The sequence below is a fragment of the Galeopterus variegatus genome, unplaced genomic scaffold (genome assembly GCF_000696425.1).
Source record: "Galeopterus variegatus unplaced genomic scaffold, G_variegatus-3.0.2 Scaffold4323, whole genome shotgun sequence".
NCBI lineage: Eukaryota > Metazoa > Chordata > Mammalia > Dermoptera > Cynocephalidae > Galeopterus > Galeopterus variegatus.
Genome location: NW_007730434.1, coordinates 155083 through 176254, shown reverse-complemented (window position 1 = coordinate 176254; position 21172 = coordinate 155083). Strand labels below are relative to the sequence as shown.

The window sequence follows — 21172 nt, the reverse complement described above, 5'->3', positions numbered from 1 at the left end:
TTTAAAAAACCTTGTGGGATGTGTCTCCAAATCATCTCAATGAAGGACAAAGAGTTGGCCATTTCCCCAATGATTTCTGTTGGCCATCAGTTGAGGGCATAACTGTCCACCACATGTAGGTTATGCCTGAGCTAGACCCAACAAGCTCCTGTGGTGGGGAAGAAAACCTCAGACGAGAAGCAGAGAAATGCAGGTGCTTGAGATGGGCAAATGATCTCTGCAGTTGCAGGTGAACTCAGAAGGGGGCCAGGGAGATGTAATGTAGGCAGCAGCCATGTTGAGAGCTATAGGGGCAATGGCGTTACCTTCTAATGTCATTCCATTAGATAATCGGCACAAATGCCTTTCTTCTGAAGTATGAGGTTGACCAGGCATAGGCATGGTCCATTGCAGAGTCCATTGTCTGTAACAGCACAGCAGGATTTTTTTCACCATTAGTCACAAATTCAGTGAAATAAGTGGGGAACTGAAGGCTATCAGGCCAATGGGAAAGGAGGCATTAGAGACCAGTCTCATCTAATTTACCATTAAAGCCATCCTTGGTACCATATCTGTTCTTGATTCCGTGGTTCTTGGGTCTGGCTTTCTTTTTGCAATGCCAGAGGTGTTGGATCTAATCTATAAAATTTTGTTACACTTCTGATATGGAGGTTTATAATCAATCCATCAAAACTTGATCTGAAATGAAAACTACTCCCAATTTCTACAGAAATGTCCTTAAGTCATGAGGAAAATGAGTTATTGACATCCGCAATACCTCCATGTTATGACTCTGAGCTCCTTTTGGTTTCCTTAGTTTCTTTTCATTCTTGAACATGTGAACAACACTTATCATTATTATATCTATTGGTGCCTGAATTTTCTTAAAAAAGAAAAAAGCATTGTCTTATTTCATGTTATGCCTGTTATAATTTGTATGCCCCAAATTATATATCCTTTATTTTTAATTTTTAGAGCAGTTTTAGGTTCACAGTAAAATTGAATGGACAGTACAGAGAGTTCCCATATACTGCTGCCCCATACATACATGCACAGTCTCCCCACTATCAACATCCTGCACCAAAGTGTGTATTTATTACAATTGATAAACCTATCTTGACACATTGTTATCCCCCAAGGTCCATAGTTTATGTTAGAATTTACTCTTGGTGTATATTCCATGGGTTTTGACAAATGTATAATGACATGTATCCACAATTATAGTATCACACAGAATAGTTTCACTTCCCTAAACAAATTATATCTGAAAACAATCATACTCAGAACCTTTTCAAGGAAATGTTCTGTGGTTGACTAGATCTCTCCTTTCATCACTCAATTAAATACTTGAAGTTCCAAATCTATGTTGCTCCAAAACCAATAACTTTTACATTTTCAGGGTATCCTCTTCTATTTTGGACACATGTAGACAAATTGTGAAATAAGGTCACTTTGCTATAGCAGATGACATGCTCTTGAGTACATGTGCAGACTGGGATACAAGTTTTAAGTTGTAGAGCGCATCTAGTAATCCTGAAGTGGGGGAGTGCTGTGGTGCTTAGGTCTGCATTCAGCCTGGATTTCTCTGACCCAGAGCTCTAATCCTGGATGCCCAGCACATTAGGAGGATGAGGACTCTCTAATCTCTGTCTTCAGACTCTTACCCTCAACAACCCCCTCCAGGCAGCACATAGACGATTTAGCTAGTGCTAATTCTGTCTCACCTGATTAGGGCAGTAGTAGTAAGACATGAACTTCATGAACTGAAGCCCTTGCCGAATCAGCAGATACTTACTGAATGCTAGCCTAGTGTACAGTAACCAGGTGCCAATTTGATTATATTTTTCTCATTGGCAATACTATGACCATTGGTTAAAATCAGTGCAATTTGAGTTTGGCAAGTCCTGGATTTCAGCAATTATATAAAGAATATGTATTGCATGCATGATTCATGTACTCTGGGATTATATACATCAAAATGAATTATTTTTTAAATAATTGCTGTATCTGGTAAGTTTTCATATTTGAAAAGTAGATCAGCAGAATTAAATGTTTCCATAATATTGAGAAAAATATAAATTAAATTAAAATTAGAAGAAAATGTCCTTAAAGGCCTTTTATTGAAGGTATAAAACAATCCTCAGTTGCTTTACATATTCTAGGTGTCCTGTATTAATGTGAGTTCTGACAAGCATATTAATGTTAAAGCATAATTCATACTTCCTTAAGTATATTTTCAATTTTTAAAAATAATAAGTGGGAAATCTTTTTAAAAAGAGGAAGGCCAACAGAGCTATTTGAAAACATTTTATTATCAAAAACTTTTAGCAGAAAAATTCAGTTGGGAGAATAGAAATTATTCTAATTTCTTATAGCTGTAGTTAGAAGTGTGAAAATCTATTTTTATGTCCAATCACAAACACATTTAAAAAAATAATTATATAAATTTAAAATAATTTTCTTGGTATTTAAAATACATTTGTTAATTTAAATAAAGTTTGAGGTAAGACGAGATGAATAAATTGGCATAAAATTTTTGATTATTTCTAATTGTGGATATACATATTTCCTGAGAAGATTGCAAGAGAATTCTAAAATTAGACCAAGCACTTATTTCAAGTGGCTAAAATTGTTACATTTAAGATATCTTCAGCCCAAATGTGCATTATGGTCATTTATAACAGGATGAATTGTATTGCTTCTTAAAATCTGAGTGAATGATGTCACCTTCGCCCTCATCCTACATCTGCAAGACGTCTGCCTATTCCTGGAGGTTCCACCCTCATGGGCACTGTGGTTCTGAGTTTCTGCTCTTGTGGGGCTCCCCATTTACCCCATGGCTCACTTCCCATAGCTGTTCCCTTCCCTCTGCTTCTACACTGATTCATAGTTCAGTCCCTTTCCCTCCATATGCACATAAAACCACTCACAAGGCAATATGTGTGCATAGCCAACTTTACTAAGGTCTTGGCTGATGGGGTGAGAAAGTTGAAAACAACTTAAAATTGAATGTTAGACTTCTCCATTGTAAAATTTTCTGTTGGGCAATTTTAACAATTCAGTCTCTGGCTTCTTGTTATTTTTCCTTTACCTTCTCTTAGGTGGTACCCCAACAACTCCAAAACAATTCCTCCCACCTTGTTTTGCAGAGGCCTCTCTAGCCCATCTCCCAGACTCTGCTCTGAGCACCACTTAAATGGGCCTTTTTCTCTGGGTCTCTCCATATCTTGCTCCCCTCCTCATCTCTGCCAAAGATAGAGGACAAGTTTAGAGATTTTTTTTCTACTGGTTTGAGTTATGCCATTAACACCCCACTTTAGAAGTCAGCTAGACTAAATTTTGGTTTTAAATAACAATAAGCATATTCTCTGTTATATTAGCACAATACATATAAAAATTAGTTATCACTGTAGTGTTAAGTAGTACTAGCAACAAAGACAGGTAATACTGAAGTACTTGGCAATAGCCCTAAAGTATGTTTCACTTTTACTGAAGGCATATGCTTTAGCACTTTTCTAAATGTGTCTCGCCACAGCACATACCCTGGAAAGTGTTGTTGAAGACAGATGGTCTTCAACAGTGCAAAGCTGACCTTACCTCTTATTTCTTTTCTGGAAGCTCACTGTCATTAGATCCGTTCATGCCTTCCTGAAATGTCAAGCTCTAGGCATATTCACAAATATTGTAATGGAAAGGAATATACTTTTGTCATTATTAAGCAAGTAGAAATTATGCAATTTCTTTTCTACGTCAATTCAACATAATTTATGTGCTACTATAGTTTGTACAAATTATGTCCACTTTCTTCAAAAGATTGTGAAGCAAAGCCCATTATATATAAACTTGGACATAGACTTAAGTGAAATCTTCACAGTACTCTTATGATTGAACTGAATATTAGGTATTTTAGTTAGATGGTTTAGAGAATGAATTAAGAAATATCAACATAGATTTTTTTTCATGATTGTCATTGATTGCTCCTTTTTTTCTGAATTTTTCTACTCTGACATTTTATGGTCTATATATCATGACAGTTTTTGAAATGAAGTTATCTGCACTAATGGAAGATAATAATGTATAATAAATGTATGGCAGTCACATGCAGAGGTAGGCACTTAATCTAGTTGAAGATAATAAGACATTTAATAAATTTATATACAACTTTGAACTGACTTTATGTTAAACTTCTTTTTACTTTCCCTTAAAAACAACAACAACAACAGCAACAAAAAACTAAGGCCAGGCAATATTTATTTGGCAGGCATGGTATATCATCTTTACTCTTTAGTAACTTCAGTCAAGTAAGAATTTATTAGCTAATATATTTAGTAATGGAGCCAATAAAATTTATGGGATAAACCTAAGCATTTTCTTATACATGCACATTTTACTAAAAGTAACTAGCCTCAAATTTGGACTAATCAATGTATAGATTTGTATACTTACATCCTCTATGAAGACTTCTTGTATGTGACATTGCCAATGGAAGAACCATCCAAAGACTTTCTGTCCTTCAATTGCCGGAGCTTCTCTGCCTGCAGGTTGAAAAACACATCTGACAACTATTTCAGAAACTGTTTTAACTAAGGTTATGTTGTCTTAAATACAAATTCAACTAAGTTGATTACTCCTATTTCATGACAGAAACTTTGCCCTCTGATATCCTCTACGGATAGGCTAAAAGACGTTAAGCCCAAGGAAAGTGCACTGTAGTGTACATAAACCTGTCTCAGAGTTTAGCCTTTACTGTAATCCTTCCTTAGCCTTTAAGATGCTTTGTGGGCATTCACTTAATACCACTGTTCAATTTGACACAAAAGGAAAATGCTATGCAAATAAGTAATAAGCTTTTCTTTGATAGAGCTATAACCTATTTCAAATTTCCAACAGGTTTCAAATAGAAGAGTGCCTTTTGCAAGTAGGAAAAAAACTAAAATATTTTCCATAGAGCTGCAAAATTTAACAAAAGATTGCAGTCTATTTAAGGAAGAAGCTTCTAGAATTGACAACCGTACTTGAATTCTTACAGACAGTGAGAAAACCCTTCACAGTGTGAGAGCTGTGATCTATATAAAAGAGAAAACATGGAATTTTGAAAATGTGACCTGTTCTATTTACTAGAGAAACATTTGTATCTTTGAGAAAGAACATTCATATTTTTTCATTCTTAGTAACTTACTAGTGGAGAGTAGAAAATAAGAATTTAAGATAAAAAAATCAGTGTTATAAGTAATGCTTTAGGTTCACAGTTTGAAGATAATGCACTTCTTTGTTGACACCCATTTTTACCATTGTCTGTTGAGCTCCTTATAGGAAATACTCCATGGGACTTACTGTATTTACTCTAGGGTCACTGTTCATAAAGTAGTGAGTGGCTGGCTGACATCAAGGATTTAGGCAACTAACAGACCCAGTCAAGTTGCAGCCCCACCATTTATTAGCTCTATGATTTTGCCAATTTCTCTGAGCCTTACTTTCCTCATCTCAGAAGAGCCTCATAGAGTTTTTTGGGGAAGTGAAGGCAACAATGTAGACAAAGTGCTTGGAGAGTTTCCACTAAATGTCAGCTATTGCATTAGATAACTATATTATACAGAGTCCTCTGTTGAGGATCCAAGGGAAGATTTTTTTTCAGCCTGTAGTACCAGGAATTATTGGGCTTTTTTTCCTGAAAAATAAGGCCAAAATAAAATCTCAGAAATCATGTGACTGGTGTGTTGCTTTCTCTGCATTGGTTGGTGGGGAGCTCAGGGCCAAACATGTGGAATGGCTTTTGGCATGCATTTTAAAATTAGGAATTATCTGTGGCTTCATCTTATTTTTCCTAATGTTATTAATGCTTTGCCTTGGTTTCTTTGCATACAATACAATAAGAAAAACAGTTTAGCAAAGAAACCAAGGCAAAGCATTAATAACATTAGGAAAAATAAACTGTTTTTCTTATTGTATTGTATGTATATTTTGAAGTTTCTGCTAATAAATAGTAAATGCATGTAGTTTTTAATCACTCTGCTAGTCCTCAAATTAGAAAAGCTTGTGTCTGAAAGGCTTGCTTTTATATACATTGTTCAACAGGAACTTATAAATGCATTGTTCAGTTTGAATCTGCAACAGCCAGACTGATGTGTACTAATTGAATACCAGAAGCTTCTGAAGCCTGGCCTTGATACTGCTTTATCCTCTGACTTACACAGTCCTCACTATAGCCCTTAACCACATGGTTATTTTTGCCTTGATCTTGGTGACCCACACTAGCAAGCTTCCCAGATAGAGTTTTTGCTACTTTTTTTATCACCCAAGGGATTGAGGGTGCTTCTAGGTCCCTTCCGCACCATTCAGAGTCATTCAGGAAAGCTATTCTCGGCTCTCTCTCTTCCTGGCCTCTTGGCAAGTCTAGGTCATTCCAGAGCATCTTGCTCTGAGAAACCACATGAGACAGGGGCAAGAGCATCCTGCACTTAGCTTTCCCCTCTACTTGTCTAACCTGGCTCCCTCTCCTGGACTCTAGAATATCCTGGATGCCCCTGGATTCAAAGGGTAGGCCGCAGTCTTTCTGACTTGCTGGGACTCCCTCTCCCTTATATACAACTGAGGTCAAGTCCTCTAGTCCTGGCTCTGATACGCTAACCAACAGGGATAATCTGGAATTAAGTTACCCATTCTCTCTTTACAGAGCCTAGTTTTGAGGACAAATGTCTCAACTAAGCAGGTGAAAAAAATAAATGTGAGCTCAAAGCCAGTCCCCCCCAGCCTCTTTGATGACTGGAGTTGTCTGCCTCTCCCTCAGTGGGGCAGTGACTTTATGGCTACACCTCTGAGCCATCTGAAGAAGTGGCTGCCTTTCTACCTTCACATCTTTCTATCATCTCCATCTACTGAAAAAGTGTAGCTAGCTTTCACATTTTGTTTATTACTAAAATTCTTACTGACTTACCTTCAGTGACTTCTCTAAATGTGGTAAGGGTACACTGAAAAATAAAAGCTGGGGCTTCCAGTCAAGATGGCAGAATAGACGGTCCCCAGCATCACTGTCTCTCACAAATCAACCCACTTACTATTAAAAAGCAATGACAGCCAAGATGGGGCCGCTAGAGCTCAGGGGAAGAGGAGGAGAGTCCTACAGAGTTCATGAAGGTGGGAGAAACCACGATGAGACAAAGAAAGAACTGCTCCAACCATTTCAATCCCTGACCACTTCAAGGCTGGCCCTGGTGAGCACATGGAGCAGGAGCTGGCAAAAGCTGCAGCTGTGCCCTTTGGATGAAGTTTCTTGGGGGCAGCAGGGGAGAAGAGGGCCTTGGTGGTCCCCAGGCCAGCAAGACCACTAATGGGGTTCCTCTGGACCCACATAGGAGTGAGGGGCCACAGACAACTGAAAAAAGGAGCCACTCAGAGACCAGTGAGTCATTGCTAGGGGCTGGCACATGGTCTGTCCCGTGGGAAGTGTTTACAGTACTGGTGGGGGAGACAGGTCCACTGGGGGAACATTGGGGCACAGCAAGGATAATTGATCTGCCCCCCAGTCAGTGTAGGACCATTTGGAGGAGACTGGTCAGGATAATAGAATTGCATGGGTTTGATGAAAAGACTCAGGCCCAGACCAAAGTTTCCACACAACCCAAGTGTATTGTACCTCGCAAGACCTGGAAGTGCTTCCAACGTCAACGATTAAAACCTGAGCTGCACAAAAAGCCTTCCCCAGGGAATCAGCAGCAATAAAGCAATTTAGCTCAACCACAGGGCTCAAGCACTGGTTTCCACAGGAGGTTTCTCCATTTTAGAAGTAAGCAAAGGACAACAAATTAGTTTCAGTGCAGAGTTTAAGTGGTGGGAACAGCAAATAATCCAACACAGAACTGAAAGAAAAAACAAAATACCCGCAGATCAGAGACAAAATTTTATATTAACTAGTAAGGGTCTAACACAACCGAAGAACACCTATAAAACCTAGAAGGACTGGAAGCCCTCTGGGCTCCCAGGCCAGGGATGGGGGAGGGCTGAGGGCTTCAGCCATGGCCCCCCCATCTGCAACCAGCCCAGTGCTGACCACTGTGTTGCTGCTGGAAGCATCCCTGGCTCCCATCCTGGGGCACTGGGGTGCCAAGGGCTTCAGCCACACCCCCCTGACATCTGCATCCAGCCCAGCAATGACCCTGCTGGAATGGGGGGTGGGCCATGGGCCTCGACCACCTTCTCCCTCCTTCCCCCTCTTCCCACTCTATTTCCCCTCCCCCTACCCTTCTCCTGCCCCCAACTGCTCCACAATATCATCTTAGAATGAGGCATGGAGCTGCGGGAAGCTGAAGCCAGCCGCAACCAAGTAAACACCACACTAAAAACACCATTTCACACGGGTAGCCCTTCATAGTCACCGGAATTGCCAGCTAGTCTCTATTCCAGTAGTCACAGCTACTGTACAGATGGCACGCCAGACTCTCAACTGCATTGACACAAGGAGAGCCACCAGCAGAGATTAAAAAAAAAAAAAGAAAAGATCCTCTCTCTCCACAAACACACTCCAGAGTAATAGAAGAAGCATCTGATTTATGATAATAAATCAGATCACACCTGTCTCAGTACTGGACAGATCATCTAGGCAACAAACCAACATAGGAGCAGTTAATGTATCAGATGGAGAGAACAAATCTATGGTTATTAGTGGGTGAAGGGAGGGGGAGAGGGGAACGAGAGGGAGACGCAGGGTGGGGAAGGGGAGTGACTAGATAAGGAGCATCAAAAATAAGAATGATTTGTAACAATGAATATGCTAATAAGAAATAAAAAATTTTAAAAAGTTGCTTCAGATCTATATTATATTATCTTTTGTTTTGACTCCGACACACTTCTAAACTACTATGTACTTGAAATTATTTTCTCCTATACAGTTACTCTTTTTCTAGAAGATAAGCGTGTTAATAATATAGAAATAGAATCTAATAGAATTTCTTTCCAAAGACACTTTTTTCCATATAAACGAGACTTCCATAGAAAAAAATGGGAAATATTTCTCTTTCTTTGCCCATATGTAGATGGTGACTATTTCATGATCTAAGGAAACTGTGAAAAATTGAAATCTATTTAAGTTGTGAAAAACTGACATCTCTGCCTCAGTGAGATTGTGATTCGTTTTTTAAAAATATGGCAGCATTAAATAAATTATTGCGAAATTGTAATATGTGTTTTTTGTGTTTGGTATAAAGCTTGTACAAATGAAAGTGTTTACTTATGGGAATAATTGACTTAGAAATAACAAACATGTTTTATATCAACTTGCATATATTCATATCAATGAAATATATTACTGTTATAATGGCAATTTCATTGAATCAGTGAACTTTGGTTCATCTCTTGCTCATATAGATTTATAAGTGAACAACAATTTGGAAATAGTAAGGTAGGAAAGACTATCATCATAAAGTTTTCCTAGTCATTTTCCTTAATTTCCTTAACTTTAAATCGTCTCACTTGTCTTAACATCCCCATTAAAAACTAAATAATTGCTGAGGTTTAGAAAGCCATGGACCCTGAGTAATAAAAATAATACTCAAAAATTATTTACTGCATGACAAAGTACTTTTAAAACATTGTTTAATTTTTAAAATTTTTTTTAAAAAGATGACTGGTAAGGGGATCTTAACCCTTGACTTGGTGTTGTCAGCACCACACTCTCCAAGTGAGCTAACCGGCCATCCCTATATAGGGATCCAAACCCGTGGTCTTGGTGTTATCAGCACTGCACTCTCCCGAGTGAGCCATGGGCTGGCCCTAACATTGTTTAATTTTAAACAGTGCTTTTTAATGGCTATAAAATGCAGAGCAGCATGAGAGCTGTGTGTTGAAGACGTGGTTCTTGTTTCTAGCTTATAATCTCTGCCTTTTTTTTTTTTTTCCAAAAGACCTTTGCTTCTGGGACATGATTTTCCCTGATATAGCATAAGAACTAAGCATGCACAATAATGGATAAGGTATAGAAAAGAAAGTTGACTAGGAAACAGGAAGAAATGACCTTTCATCCTCAAACAGGCAAAATAATATAAAAGAATCACTAAAACAATTGCACATGTAAACTGGTTGTCGATGGTGATACTTTCTTTGGTATCAAGGTCACAGGATAAAAATCCCTCTGGGGAATTTGAATCTAGGCTTCTGGAATCAAAGTTCTGGATTTGAATGCATTTTTGTTATATGGATTTTAACTGTAACGGAATTTGCTTCCAAAAGTGACTTGCTTTTCTGTGAATAATAAAAATATTCCCAACAAAGGTTGATCATGGGAAATGGGAACTGCAGTGGCCATGCTCTTGTGGCTCTGTAAAATGTCGAGTTCTTTCGCTGAGTGTCATTTTGATTCATGGGTAACATATTTTTACTGCCATTTGAACACTTGCAAAATTAGGCTTGAATTACCTCAGTTGACTGCTATTAGCCAAAGCTGTAGGATCCAGTGCCAAAAATAAATCCTTGTAATGACAGACTCCAACAGTTGTACAAAGCAGGCTTTTAAAGATTGGTTTCTGGAAACTAAATATTACTTGCTATGACAAAGGGCATATCATTAATAGATATCTATCCCAGCCCAGTTAAATAGACAGACTTCTTTTTAACAATGAGGCAATATTTACAGAAGTAGCATAATGACACGGTAATATTTTTTTCTTTACTTAAAGGCTTCTTTTTGGTAGAAGAGTCTCTGTAGTTTTATAAATATTATCCCATTCATACCACAACAACCAGTGTTTGTAGAAGGCAGTAATAGCATTTGATCATATTTTTAAAAGGTGTGATAATTGCATTTCACACACAGTGGATCATTGATAAAATCAGGAGTAGCCGCTAGGACCCCTCATTCCTCCAGCCTAGTGCTCTGACTCTTGGCATGAGCAGTATCCTATTTCAAAGCAATCTCAGATGTCAATGTTTTATAACTAAATAATGAATCATTTTTATGAGTATGACGTGGCATAAAATATCTCTTTTCAAAATTTTGGTAAAATATACATACCGTAAAATTAACCATCTTAATCATTTTTAAGCGTACAGTTCAGTAGTAAGTACATTCACATTGTGTGCAACAGAAATCCAGAAATCTTTTTATCTTGCAAAACCAACATATTATATCCATTAAACAACAACTCCCCATTCCCATTCCCCACCAACCTTTGGCAACCACCATTCTACTTTCTGTCTCTATAAATTTGACTACTCTAGGTATCTCATATAAGTAGAATCATATAGTATTTGTCCTTTTGTGACTAACTTATTTCACTTAGTATAATGTCCTCAACATTCATCCATGTTATAGCATGTGTCGGAATTTCTTTTCTTTTTAAGTCTGAATAAAATTCCACTGTGTGTATATATCACATTTTATTTATCCATTCATTCATCCATAGATGGACATTTGGGTTGCTTCTACCTTTGACTATTGTGAATAATGCTGCTATGAACATGGGTGTGCAAATAGCTCTTTGAGACCCTGCCTTCAATTCTTTTGGGTATATACTCAGAAGAGGAATTTCTGGATCATACAGTAATTCTATTTTTAATTTTTTTAGAAACTGCCATATAGTTTTCCACAGCAGTGGTACCATTTTACATTACCACCAGCAGTACACAGGGTTCCAATTTCTCCACATCCTTGCCAGCACTTGTTATTTTCCATTTTATTTTTTTTTCCTTTTTTGTCTTTTTTACTGATCGGTAACGGGATTGCAACCCTCGGTGTTGCGCCCGTACCGGGGACGGCAACGGGATCGCAACCCTCGGTGTTGCGCCTGCACCACGCTCAGCCAGTGAGCGGGAACCGGTCTCCACATGGGATCCGAACCCACGGCGGGAGCGCCGCCGTGCTCCCAAGTGGCGCACTCTCCAGTGCGCCACCGGGCCGGCCCTCCATTTTATTTTTTAACGTAATAGCCATCCTATTTTGTGTGAGGTGGTATCTCATTGATTTACATTTCCCTAATAATTAGTGATGATGAGCATCTTTTCATGTGCTTATTGGTCATTTTGTATATCTTTGGAGAAATGTCTTTCAAGTCCTTTGCCCATTTTTTAATTGGGTTGCTTGTTTTTTGTTGAGTTGTAGGAGTTCTTTACACGTTTGGGATATTAAACCCTTATCAGATGTATGATTTGCAAGTATTTTCTTCCATTCCATAGGACGCATTTTCACTCTGTTGGTTGTGCCCTTTGATGCATAGAAGTTTTATTTTTTGATGTAGTCTGATTAATCTATTTTTACTTCTGTGCCTGTGCTTTTGGAGTCATATGCAAGAAATTATCATCAAATCCAATGTCATGAACATTTTACCCTATGTATTCTCCTAACAATTTTATAGTTTTAGCTCTTATATTTAGGTCTATGATCCATTTTTTTTTTGTATATGGTATTAGATAAAGATCCAACTGAATTTTTTGCATGTGGATATTGATTTTTCTCGATATCGTTTGTTGAAAGACTTGAAATATCTCTTTAAACTTATCATGATGCCTTTAAATAAGGTAGTGCTTGGATACTTCAGATGTGAGACATGATGTCTTATCGGATGTCATGAAGACACAGCATGTGGAATCTCCAGTCATCTTCTTTATTGGTTCTAAGAGTGGGGAGCTCTAGCAGCAAACTCTGTAAAATAAAAAGAGGAAGTAAGCTTCCTATTTCTTCATAAAACAGTACAGATGTGAGTGGATAAGGTCCATGAAGAAACCCATGGCAGTTGTCTGGTTAGCTCAGTTGGTTAGAGCATGGTACTGATAACACCAAGATCATGGGTTTGATTCTTGTACCAGGCAGCAAAAAAAAAAAAAAAAAAGAAAAGAAAAAGAAAAAAGAAAAAAAAAGAAAAGAAAGAAATCCAGGATGTTAGGGGTAAAACACAATCGGTATGGGGGAAAATATGTTGACCTTCTTGCTGTTGAGTTATAGACCTGCCTATGTTTTGTGTGTGTGTGTGTGTGTGTGTGTGTGTGCTGATATATAATTTTAATTAAGAAAAAATGCAATCAATTGAAATTTGATTGAAGTTGAAATTTTATTAATTTGATTAAATTGAAATTTTAGGTTAATGAATTTGAAGCCTAGTATAAAAATTACATTCAACTAAATATATGTTTATTCTTTCATTCTGTAATCATCTCAACATTTATTTAATAAATGGAATAATATCTGACAGAAAGTCTGTTGGTGGGTTCCTACTTCAAGTGTGCTACTGGAGGTGCTCGTGGATTTGGAAGCAGAAACTGGAAGACAGTGGGACACAGTGACTGACACTGGAGTCCTGTCTGACTGGGTAAGCTGATCTCTGGTACATTTTGATCCCAATGCACTAGACTGAACCGTAGACCTAAGTCTAGGATGGACAGTGCTGTATGAGCTGACAGCAGAGAACCAACTAGCCTTTGACATATGGTGAAGCAAGGTCTTATTTGAGAGATGCTGCTGTGCCTGGGAAACAGATGTAAAGATGCAAAAGGTTGGATGTAAATACATCTGTCCACCAACAATCTGAGGTGATGCATGATTGACTATCACTGGGCTACCAGAGGTAGTGAACAACTGCCTGGTATTTAACTGGATGGTAGAAGTTTGGTTAATAAGCATTTGTCCAGAATATGCTTGGTTGATCCTGAACATGTTGGAAGAATTTCTGTTCAAAATGACATACTCTGAAAGCAGCTGGCAGAACTGAGTTTGAAGAGTTGTCCATTTATGGTTTGGATGTAGTGTACCAAGTTGGAGTTGATGGAAAGGCTTGATTATAAGGAATTGACTTTGAGGTTCATCAGACTGGCCCCATGGAGAATGAAAATGATACTATCCCCAGCACTGCTCACTGCCTGATTCTCTTGTGCTCTGTTAACTAACAATGTTCACAAACATGTGGACCACCTACTAAGCACTGGGGAGAGCGTGAAGATGCGAAAGGGATTCCTTGTTGTATATGGTGTTATTGTATATCCAAACTGTTCACACTGTATGTGTTTTGCTGACCCATATGGATAGGCTTTGTATGGATATTAGTTGAGACTGTATTTGAATTTGGTGCAAGACTTCTTTTTATGTTGATGTTATGAACAGGTCAAGATTCTTGGATATCTGTGCTATTACATGGACTGCTGTCAGGCAATGCTACTGGACTGGAGCTGTAGTTCCCGAACAAGGAGTTGCTACTGAGTCTGTTTTATGAACCAGAATCTCTCCACTCACCTTTGTTGAGAATTGCTATCCACTGCCCTTAAATATGATTTGAGACACATCTAGGTTATTATTAGTCATTACACAGGTTGATTACCAAACAAATCAATCAATTGTATTTGACCCGGAACACTACTCTGACTGCTGTTAGTTAAATGTTCTCTGGGAACACTGACTCCCACGTCTTGCCATGTTGCATGCCCACTGCACTAATTGCAAATTATGCCCCCAAATGCTGTGAGTCACTTCTATAGGGTGCACTCTCAGACCTAAGTAATGAGACACTTTAGAAGCCTCAGTAAAGGATCCTGATGAAGGACAAAGCTGAGCCTGTGGAAATGGTTGAAGCTCTACTGGAATCCTAACTGCTTCTTCTGGCAATATCTGTTCAGTGATATTTGCCTCCTCTCAAGAATGTCAAAAGTTTGGTCTTTGCTGAGATCAGAAAGAGGAGATTCAAGTTCATCTTCAAGAAACTGAAAGCTAATTGAAACTAAGAGTCCATCACCGGGCCCTTTTACAAGTTATTTGCTTATGCCCTTGAGGGATGACTTGCGATCAGCATTACTAAAACGGCAGTATTGAATTTGAGTTAGCTACAAAATATCCAGAATTAAAGTCATCATTACTAGATTTTTTTTACTGTGTCCATAGAAAATAGTTCAATGCTTGTGGATCTCTAATAATATCAAGGAAAATAAGTCATCACCTTCAACCATGAAAACATTTTCAGTATCCTTCATTCCTTTGAGTAAATCCAGATTTCTATCTGGTACCATTTTCTTCTGCTGAAGAGATTCCTTTAATATTTCTTGTAACGCTGGTCTGCTGGTGATGAATTCTTCCAGCTTTTGTGTCTGAGCAAAAGCCTTTATTTTGCCTTCATTTTTGAAAGACATTTTCACTGGGTGTGGAATGCGAAATTGACAGGTTTTTTTTTCTTTCAGTACTTTAAAGATATTTTCCCACTGTTTCTTTCTTACATTCATTCCAGTAAGAAGACTTTCTGTAATTCTTATTTTTGTTTCTCTGCATATATTGTATCTTTTTATTCCTCTGGCTGCTTTTAAGATTTTTCTCTTTACCACTGGTGTTAAGCAATTTGATTATAATATGCCTTAGTTTAGTTTTCTTTACCTTCTTGTGCTTGGGGTTCATTGAGATTCTTGGTTCTGTGGGTTTGTAGTTTTCTTCAATTTTGGAAAATTTTCAGCCATTGCTTCTTCAAATACTTTTTATTTCTCCGTTTTCCTTCAGGGACTCCAATTACACTTATATTAGGCCACTTGAAGTTGTCTCTCAGCTAGCTGATGTTCTGTTCTCATTGTTTACAAAAACTTTTCACTCCTTTATTGTTTTATACATACATTTTTTAAAAAAGCATTTCTATCTTAAACATGGTACCAAATGTGCAAAACAGAACGTTACCTGGATCTGCACTGGTGATATGAAGAAAGCATTCAAGCCACAGCATATGGCATCTATATATAAAGTGGAACAGGAAGTGCAAAAGCATGGGCCCTGGAGCCAGACTACATGGCTCACATTTCGGTTCCTTTGCTTACTACTCTGTGACCTTAGCCTCTTTCTGCTTAGCTACTCATCTCTAATATGGAGATGGTATTAGCACCTGCCTCTTAGAATTATGGCAAGGATCTGAATTTATACATATAAAGAACTTGGAATCATGCCTGATATATATGAAGCACTCAAAAACATTAGCTATTATCACTGAATTATATAATCGCCTTGCAAAAAGCCCAGATTAACTGAACTAGACTCTCCAGGGAAGGGGTCTTGGGATCTGTTCTTTTAATAAGTATTCTAGCTAATTCATATATTCATGCAACTTTATGATATGCTGAACCAACCAGTGTCTCTACAGATTGGATCAAATAAAGAACACTCCTCTTTGTAGAAGTCTTCTCCCACCTGCACTGCAAGAAAAGAAAAATCATTCTGTTTTGCCAATACACAGTATTTGTGCCATAGCCTTTGATACATACAGGAAATAATTGTTGCAAATATTTTCCTTTCTTTGAAAACACCAAAGAAAGAAAATTCCATCAAACACTAAGTTTAATAGGTGAGATAGAAAACCATGCCTTTAGGCTGGAGCTCAGGGCAAGAGGAGGAGAGACCTATGGAGTTCATGAAGGTGGGAGAAACTACGATGAGAGAAAGAAAAAGCTGCTTTGAGTGTTTTGGTCCGCAGCTGCTTTAAGGCTCGAGCTGCTGAGTGCATGGAGCAGGAGCTGGCAGAAGCCCCAGCTGTGCCCTTCAGATGGAGTTACTTGGAGGCAGAAGGGGAGAAGAGGGTCTTGGTGGCCCCCAGGACAGCAAGACCACTAATAGGTTTCCCATGGACCCACGCAGGAAGACCCACGCAGGAGTGAGGAGCCAGAACAGCTGAAAAAAGGGAGCTACTGAGAGGCTGGTGAGTCATTGCAAGGGACGGCACTGGGCCGGTCCCGTGGGAAGTGTTTGGAGTGTGGGCGGTGGGGGAGATGGGAACACTGGGAGAACACTGGGACACAGCAAGGACAGACAACCTGCCCCCGAATGAGCACAGGACCACTCAGAGGAGACTGGTCAGGAATGCAGAATTGCATGAGATGCAGTTTGATGAAAAAACTCAGGCCCAGACCAGAGATTCTACCAGGAATCTCTATCAGAACACAGATCCACCAGGTCTCTGGAGAGCCAGAAGTACCTATAAGATCAACCAATAAGCCTGAGCTGTACAAAAAGCCTTCCCTAGGGAAACAGCAGCAAAGTAGCAATTTAAACAACCACACAGCTCAAGTACTGGTTCTCACAGGAAGTTCCCCTTGTTAGAAGCAAAGGACAAAAAATTAGTTCCAGCCCAGGCACACCACCTTGGGGGCCTGCCTGGGAACTGGACGCTTGGATCTGGGGACCAGACTCCACTCCCACTTCCAGACAAACGGTACCAGTGCCTCGAGACACAGCAAGGACAGACAACCTGCCCCCCAATGAGCACAGGACCACTCAGAGGAGACTGGTTGGGAATTTAGAATTGCATGGGGTGCAATTTGATGAAAAAACTCATGCCCAGATCAGAGATTCTACAGAACACAGATCCACCGGGTCTCCAGAGAGCCGGAAGTGCCTATAAGATCAACCATTAAACCCTGAGCTGCACAAAAAGCCTTCCCTAGGGAAATAACAGCAAAGTAGCAATTTAAACAACCACACAGCTCAAGTACTGGTTCCCACAGGAAGTTCCACCATGTTAGAAGCAAAGGACAAAAAATTAGTTCTGGCCCAGGCACACTACCAGCACCTTGGGGCCTTCCTGGGAACCAGAGGCTTTGAGCCAGGTACCGGACCCCACTCCCACTTCCAGGCAAACTGTGCCAGTGCCTCAGGGCCAGCACGGGGACCCGAGGTATGGAGCCAGGGACCAGACCCTCCTTCCACAACCAGGCACACCACACCAGCACATCAGGGCCTGCCCAGGGACCCGAGGCAAGGAGAAGGGGACCGGACCTCTCTCCCACAACCAGGTATACCATGCCAGCACCTTGGAGCCTGCCTGGGGACACAAGGTATGGAGAAGAGGACCAGCTCTCTCTCCCACAACCAGGCACACAGCTCCAGTGCCTCTGGGCCCATCCAGGGACCAGAGCCATGGAGAAGGGGACCGGACCTCTCTCCCACAAGCAGGCACACTGTGCCAGCACCTTGGGGCCTGCCCAGAGTCCCAAAGCATGAAGAAAAAGACCTGACCTCTCTCCCACAACCAGACACACCATGCCAGTGCCTCAGGGCCTGCCCAGTGACCTGAGGCAAGGAGAAGGAGACTGGACCTCTCTCCCACAACCAGGCACACTGTGCCAGCACCTCGGGGCCCACCCAGTGACCCAAGGCAAGGAGAAGGGGAATGGACCTCTCTCCCACAACCAGGCACACCAGGACAGTGCCTCAGGGCCTGCCTGGGCACCTGGGGCATGGAGAAGGGGACCGGACCTCTCTCCCACAGCCAGGCACACTGTGCCAGCAACTCGGGGCCCCCCCAGGGACCCAGGTTGTGGAGAAGGGGACTGGACACCCCTCCCACAACCAGGCACACCAAGCCAGCACCTTGGGGCCTGCCCAGGGACCCAAGGCAAGGAGAAGGGGAACAGACCTCTTTCACACAACCAGGCACACTGAGCCAGCACCTCGGGGCCTGCCCAGGGACCTGGGGCATGGAGAAAGGGACTGGACCCCTCTCCCCCAACCAGGCACACCAAGACAGCTCCTTGGGTCTCACCTGGTGACCCGAGGCATGGAGAAGGGGACTGGACACATCTCCCACAACCTGGCACATGGCACCAGCGACTTGGGGCCTACCCAGGGACCAGAGACATGGAGAAGGGGACCAGACACACTCTACAACCAGGCAGCCCGCCAGTGCCAAGGAGCATACCAGAAACAGCACCTCCATGTAGGTGGCCCACTGCAGCCTTCACAATAACCACGGCTGCCAAGAAAGCGACTAGACACCACAAGCACCACGCAAATGGTCCACCAACCACTGGAGTGTATTCACACAAGGAGAGTCACCAGCAGAGTCAAAGAAAAGAAGAGGACGTCTCTCTCCACAAAGCCCATTTCACAGTGACAGAAGCAGCATCTGCTCTATGATAATATCGGGGGACCTGATCACATCTCTCAGCATTGGACAGATCATCTAGGCAACAAGTTAACAGAGTAACCATGACACTTTCAGAAGGAGAGAAGAAATCTAGGGTAATTAGAGGGGGGAGGGGAGGAAATGGGGGAAGGGGAGAAATTGGACAAGGGGCATAAAGAATAATTCCGATTTGTAACAATACATTTGCTAGTAATATTGATTTGATCAACATATCTCAATGTTCAACCCCCAAAATACCTATAATCGATTTTGATTCAATAAATAAAATAAATTTTAAAAATTTAAAAAATTTTAAAAATAAAAAAATAAATTAAAAAAGAAAATCATGCCTTCACAAAGAACTTTTCTTAATCACCACCACCTGAAAACAACAGTACTATGAATCCCAAATAATTAAAGGAAGAATATAGGACATTCCTCCTGGGATCTTCTTTCCCACCTTAACTTTGCAGTAAGTCCTGGATATACGTACACAACTAACACTCCTTGTGACCAACACTTGATCAGTAATCAATTTATTACTACACACCAAACATTTCACATGCATTATCTTATGTTATCCTCATAACAGTCCTTGGAGGTAGCCATACTATTTTTTCTATTTTACAGATGGAAACTTAAGTTCAAGAGGTCAAGATCCTAATAGAGACAGAGCCAGAATTTGAACCCAGGGCTATTTGACTTGAAGTATGTAACCACTGTTCTATTCTACTATTTCCTAATACTTAGGTCCAGTGGTACACTGGTAAATGTTTAACAACAGACTGTTGACAAAATGTATGTGTGTGTGTGTGTGTGTGTGTGTGTGTGTGTGTGTGTGTATATATATATATATATATAATTTTTTTTTTTTTGTCTTTTTTGTGACCAGTAAGGGGATCACAACCCTTGGCTTGGTGTCGCCTGCACCGTGCTCAGCCAGTGAGCGCACCGGCCATTCCTATATAGGATCCAAACCCGCGGTGGAAGCGCCGCTGTGCTCCCAGTGTTGCAGTCTCCCGAGTGCACCACAGGGCCGGCCCTTATATATATTATATGCACACATTTTTTAGGTGTTTGTATATCTAATGTTTATTAAAAATTTTTCTCAATGTAAAGGATATATAGCATACAATTTACAAATATGAATAAAATATACAATACTCAATTGTAAATTCCAAATAGTGAATGGTTCTCACAGAATCTTCATTAATTTTTGCTAAACTTTTGTATTCATAGCCAACTTATGCTTACAATTGATTAAGTGGTATAGTTGTGACATAAATGTTGAGTTATATGTTTATTTACCTTTATGAATAAGACAAAAGTGAAACAACAAAGATATATGCTTTACTCATTAGTCAATGGTGTGAGCAAAGTCTGCTGAATCAAATAATAATTTGCAGGGCTGGCCCCGTGGCTCACTCAGGAGAGTGCAGCACTAGTAGCGCTGAGGCCGTGGGTTTAGATCCTATATAGGGATGGCTGGCTGAGCGCGGTGCAGACAACACCGTGCCAAGGGTTGCGATCCCCTTACTGGTCAAAAAAAAAGATAAAATAATAATAATTTGCAAACGGTAGAAGAATATTTCCTTAATTTTTTGTGCTAGTCTCTAAGTAATGACTTAGAGACATGACACCCTTTTAACGTTTTAATCTGGATTATTAACATTGTCTCCAGCACCTTCTTAAGTCTACACAATCAACAAACAATATATCAAGCTCTGACTTGTAGCATTTTCTGATTTTCATAGCATCAGTATTTCTACATGGCTGATTTCAAGCTATCAACATCCCTGAAGAGATACACAGCAGTATATTGTTATACAAGGGTACTTCAAAAACTTTTTGGAAAAATAGAATTAAAAGATAATACAAACATTTCCATGAACGTTGGAAGTACCTTTGCATATAATTTCCACAATACTGGTAAGTAGCTACAAATAACCTCTAAAGCAAAGAAAATATTAAAATGTGGTAAAATAATTAGGAAGTGATGAGTTTTGTGTACATATTTGATTTAGTCAGCTCAGGCTGCTATAACAAAAATACCATAAACTAAGTGGCTTATAAACAACAGAAATTTATTCTCACCATTCTAGAGGCTGGGAGGTCCAGGATCAAGGTGTTGGCAGATCCGGTGTCCAGTGAGGGCCCACTTCTTGGCTTGCAGATGGCCATCTTGTTTTATCCTCACATGGCAGAGAGGAGAGAGAGAGAGAGAGAGAGAGAGAGAGAGAGAGAGAGAGAGAGAGAGAGCACACACTCATGACTTTTTATAAAGTCACTAATCCCAGTCGTGAGGGCTCCACCATCTGAGCTAATCACCTCCTAAGGCCCCACCTCCTAAGACC

The 21172-nt window shown here is 40.1% G+C and overlaps 1 pseudogene; it reads right to left on the bottom strand.

Moving 5' to 3' along the window:
• Window positions 1-168: 168 nt before the first annotated feature.
• Window positions 169-14869, bottom strand: LOC103602827 (annotated as a pseudogene).
• Window positions 14870-21172: the final 6303 nt, after the last annotated feature.